This window comes from Chrysochloris asiatica, unplaced genomic scaffold (assembly GCF_000296735.1).
Source record: "Chrysochloris asiatica unplaced genomic scaffold, ChrAsi1.0 scaffold00001, whole genome shotgun sequence".
Classification (NCBI taxonomy): Eukaryota; Metazoa; Chordata; class Mammalia; order Afrosoricida; family Chrysochloridae; genus Chrysochloris; species Chrysochloris asiatica.
The window spans coordinates 43,393,578-43,399,239 of record NW_006408519.1 but is presented as its reverse complement, the minus strand read 5'-3'; positions in this window follow the sequence as shown (position 1 = coordinate 43,399,239).

Below are 5,662 nucleotides of genomic sequence, written 5' to 3'. Positions count from 1 at the left end.
ATCTGCTGGATCACCCACAGACTGACCACTTCTCCTCCCCTGCCATTGACTCTCTAAAGGCTTGCAGTCATTTGCCTGCTGCAAACCCCCCAGTGGCTCCCACCTCTCTCAGAGTGGAACCAAAGTAGGTAGAATGGCTGCTACACTCAGGTGGTTTGTCCTCATACCCTCTCTTACTTCCTCTCCTTTGAAATGCCCCTGTCTCATCCTCCAGCCACACTGGCCTCCCAGCTGCCTTTGAACACATCAAGCACTGCCCATCTAGGAACTTATGGATTGCCATACTTCTTTCTGGCTGGAACATTCCATCCAGGGCACAAGTACCTCATACCTCTGAACCTGTGTACTCTTGTCACCTTCTCTACAAGGAGTCTCTAGTTCCCTTACTTAAAATTCAACCAATCATGGAAACAGCTCAAACATTCAATAGATGAATGGATAAACAAAACATGGTACATACTTAACAATACACAACCCAATGTTGATGTTGTTAAGTGCCATTAAGACAGTTCTGACTCATAGCAACCCTTCATAGGGTTTCCAAGGAGTGGAGGCTGGGTTTGAACTGCCAACTTTGTGGTTAGCAGTCCAGTGCTTATCCTGTAGCTCCACATTAGTACTACCCAATAGACTACCATATTTGTGCCCAACTAGTGTGCATGTTATACTATTTTGTGTGTGAAGATTTCTTACAAGGGGAGGGTGCAGTTGGGAAACAAACATAATAATGTGCACGTTATTTGTATGAAAATACTGTATCACTGTGCCATAAAGAGAAATGAAGTCCTGGTCATGGATGAAGCCTGAAAATATTATGATGAGTGAAATAAGTCAGACACAAAGGAACAAATCATATAGCATACCACTTGTATGAAATATCTAGAAAAGACAGACTCATAGGGACAAAAGTCTATTCATGGTTACCAAGGGTTGAAGGAAGGTGTGGGGATGTGGGGGTGCCCAAAGAGCTGACAATCTGTTTCCAAAACGAAAATCAACAGGACATTGTGTGCTATGGTGCTGGAAGATGAGACCCCTAGATTGGAAGACTCCACACAACCACCTAAACAGTGGACCTAATTATACTGAAGATCATGAAGACAGAACCAACAGAGAACAACATGTCCTCCTGTCAAGCTTAAGGTCACTGTCTTAGGTCAGATTTTCTATAGAAAAGCTTAAGGTTTTTCTAGGCCAGATTTTCTAGAGAAGCAAAACCAATGAAACATATATTGTGTAGATAGATAGATAGATAGATGGATGGATGGATGGATGGATGGATGGATGGACAGACAGTTTATTGTCAAGGAAATGGCTTACAATTGTAGTGTCCAGGGCCTCAGCTGAAGAGCAAGAGAGCATTTCCCATTTGTCATTATATTGAGAGCAGGCCGCACCCCCAAGGAAGCATCTTTTTAATTAATTGGCTGCTCATAGCCAATCATCATAGAGTCCACTATGCCTGTATTAGGCTCCATCACCATGGAATAAGCACACGTTGACTGCCAACCCTCTGGAAATTCTGGCCTAGACAAGTTGACACAGAACTCTAACCATTCCAGTTACCGTGCATCAGAACCAACTCAATGGAAACCAACAATAATGTGTTGCTGTCAAGTGCCCTTGAGTCTGGTTCTGACTCAGAGTGACCCTGTATGGGTTTCCAAGGATGGCTGATGGGTTTGAACAACTAAACTTATCCCACAGTGTCACATCTCAGGATGAAAATGATTGTGAAGTGTACAGCTCAGTGACATTAAGTTATGCAACCCTCTCCAAATGGTCTCTAGCTCCCCACCTGAGAAGCTCAGGGTCCCTCAGCAATGAATTCCCATCCCCTGGTGACCCTGGTGACCACAAATAAACTTTGGTCTCTGTGCATTTGCCTATGGTAGACATTTCATAATGAGGTTATATGATGTTTGTCCCTCTGTGACCATCTGATTTCACTCACCATACTTCCAAGGTCCATTGTGTTGCAGCCGGTACCAGAACTTCATTTCTCTTTGTTGTTCGTTGTTGTTGTAGTCCAATCAGTTCCAATTCAAGGTGCCCCCAGGTATGCACAGTAGAACAGATCTTTAGGTGTCTCAAGATCTTGTGAAAGCAGATTGTCAAGTTTGTCTTTCATGGCACCTTTGTTGTTGTTGTTAAGTGCCATTGAGTTGATTCCAACCCATAGTGACCTTGTATAGGGTTTCCGAGGAGTAGCTGGTGAGCTTGAACAGCCAACCTTGCAGTTCAAACGGCTTTGCAGTCTGGTGCATTAACCCACAGTGCCACACCAGTTTAGGTGGGTTCATATTACCAACCTTTTGACTAGTGGTCCAGTGCCTATCCATTTGTGGCACCCACGACTGCTCATCTCTTTACACGGCTGAGTAATATTCTGTTGTATGTCTAGACCACATGCATTTCTCACTTCATCTGCTGACGGCCACTTGGGTTGCTCCCAGCTTTGGGTTGTTATGGGTTGGGCTGCTAGGGATCTTAGTGTGTAGAGGCGGCACTGGTATTACTTAGAACCATGACATAATAGTGAGCAAGGACTACTCCATGTCCAGGTGAGTGACAGTCAGGTCTCCCATGGGTCACTCACCAGCCAAGTCTGACCAGTGGGTTTTTCGGCCCCTGAAATGCAGACACTGCCTCAACAAATTTACAAATGATTCAATGACATAGATCCTCAGAGAGTCCCCTGAATCATCGAAATCACAAGGCTAAAACTTCAAACACCAAGGTTTCCTGAAATATTAATTAACACTGGATAAAGAAGCAACTCAGTGGGAAATAATGAGAGAGACTTGAAAACTTTTGGAATTACAGATTTCCAACTAGCAGGGACCTTGTATGATATCCATTCATTGACTCATTGTGCAGATGGCCAGCAGGGTCCTAGTGTGACACCCACAGGCACATGGCCAAAGAGGGAGCAACTCCTTCAATTGCAGCCTGTGAGTCTCCCCTGCCTTCTACCACCCTCAGGTCCAGTTTAGATAAAGAATCAGGTGGAAGACAGAATTGACAATAATATGCATCTCTGCCCTCATTGCCAAACGCAGGAGCGAGTCCACTCTGCAACACGCAGGTCCCAGCTAAGGGTTTGGGTTTTGTTCGTTTATTTTATATGAGGCAAATCCAAAACAGTTTAGGATATGCTGACAAGGGCCCATGAGCAAGAGCAGCTTTTGCAGTAAACGCTGATTAATCCAGCTAAAGTGTCGTTCTCAAGCTATTTCACAATACTCTGTTATTTATGCTAAGTGGAAAATGTCCATTCTGGTTTTTCCCTGTTTTTCATTGTAAAGAGATATCTGTCAGGGTTCTTGTTATTATAATTGTTCTTCTTGTTAAGTGCCATCGAGTTCATTTGGATGTGTTTCCCAAGAGCGGCTGGTGGGTTTGAACCGCCGACCTTGCTGTTCAACACGACTTTGCACTTGAGTGCATTATCTTGCAGCGCCACACCAGGATTCTGTCAGGGCTTAGTGGCAAGCAATATGAGGGGACTTCAAAAAGTTTGTGGAACATTCAATTATCTTTTCATTCCATTTTTCCACGCACTGTTTGAACCCCCCGGTAGAAGCGGACTCTGGCTGATCGATCAGGAAAGAAGCTATTTAAAGGATATTAGAAGTATCGTAATCAAAAGGAGAGAAATAGGAACATGACAGGGGAGAGCCCTGGTAGACACTCTCTAAGCCAAGTGTCATGCATCATAAATAATGAGCTCAATCAACTTGGTTACCTGCAGACGCAATGCACCCTGGGAAAGACGAGCTCACGGATCATGAGAGTGTTAGTATTTACAGGAATTCCCTAACAGGACACCACAAACTATGTGACTGAAAGCCAACAGAAATGTACCCTGTCACAATTCCGGAAGCTAGGGTTACATAATCAGTATGGCTCCTGAAAGTTCTAGATGTCTGGTGACTTCCAGCAAGTCTCAGCATTCGTTGGCTTGTAGCTTCATCAGTCCTATCCCCATGGCCTTCTTCCCTGTGTGTGTCTCTGTGTGTCCTCTCTCCTTGTAAGCACTTCTAGCACGATCCAGGTTCATTTCATTTAAGGTGATTAGGTAAACCACCGTCATTCAATGCCTCTATTTCCAAACAAGATCACATCGGAAGTTCCAGGTGGACAGTATCCATGCCCAACTAGATGGCAGCTAATAACAACAACAGTGATATCCAACCCAGCACAAAGAGGAAAGAACAGGTAATCCCTGGCTGAAGGATTTTATGCCTGTCGATACTTTGAATCGATGTTAAGGTCATGACAGACAAAGAAGCAATAGTGAGAAATTGTTCTGGAGAGAAGGAGCCCTGCTGGGCTATGGGTTAAGTGTTGGACTGTTAACCAAAAGGTCAGAGGTCAGAAATCCCCAGCAGCTCCATGGGGATGCCAGCCATCTGCTTCCATAAGGTGTGTAGTTGTGGAAATCCTGTGAGGTAGTCCTACTCTATCCAACTTATAGGGTTTCTAAAAGTTGGAATCAACACAATGGCAGTGGGTTGAGTTTGAGTTTGTTTCCAGAGTAAAAGAGCCCAAAGACAGAAAGGACAGTTAAATAGAATGTGTGGCCCAAATAGGGCCCAGGGTGAGAAAATAATGCTTTTGCTCTAAAGCAGAGTGGGGAACATCCAGCCTGTGAGCCACCTAAGGCCCAAGAAATCATTTGATCTGACCTTGCCGAGGCAACCGTGGTTCCAGCCGTCACACAGTTACTGGTGTTGAGTAGTGCCATCAGGTGGTTCTGACTCACAGTGACCCTGAACAGGGTTTCCGAGGTGTAGCTAGTGGGTTTGAACTGAAGACCGGTGGTTCAAATCAACCCCGCAGTCCAGCGCATTAACCCACAACCACACAGCAACAATTTTTAAGTTGATAATTTGTATAGCCCACGAATGCTGGTATAAATGTTGGCAGATAAAAGTTTCCCCACCCCTGCTCTAAAAGGTATCAGTGATTCAGTAGGTGGCGTCTGATTAAGGGTTGTCGATTGGAAGAATAGCATTGTATCTGTGTGTATCCCTTGATTTTGACCATTGTATTAAGGTTATAGAGTCCTGGTATGGTACTATAGGCTAAGCATTGGACTGCGAACCACAAAGTTGGTGAGTCTGGAACCAACTCAACAGCACTTAGCAACAACACTACCACTAAGGTTATGATGGAAGAGTTGGGTGGGAGGGCAGCTCAGAGAAAGGCAATAAGAGTTTCTGTGTCAGGAGCAGCATCCTAAATGGGCCTGCTGCTGCCAACTAGTCTTCCACACGCTGCTGGGAACTGACCCACCTCCAGTGCAGGCAACTTGACCTGCACCAAGACCCTCCCCAAACCAGGTGCTCTACCACCACCATCTGCAACAAAATGTGCTACTGGGGCGTCAGAACTCCCATGTCTCACTTCCAAATCCCATCTGCCGCAGGCACCAGTGGTCAGCTTGTTCCAAGGGCACGTGGTCAGAATCCTACTTGCAGGAGAGGCTGTGACTGAGCTTTAGGCTATCTTCCTTGGGGATGCTGAAACTCAAACCAAGAAATTCCTCCGAGTCCAAGGAGGGTATTGAGCTCAAAGATGCCAGTCAACAGGATAGTTTGGGTGCTGGGGAGGGGGCAATATACAAGTAAGGAAAGGGGAATGGAAGAACAAAGCA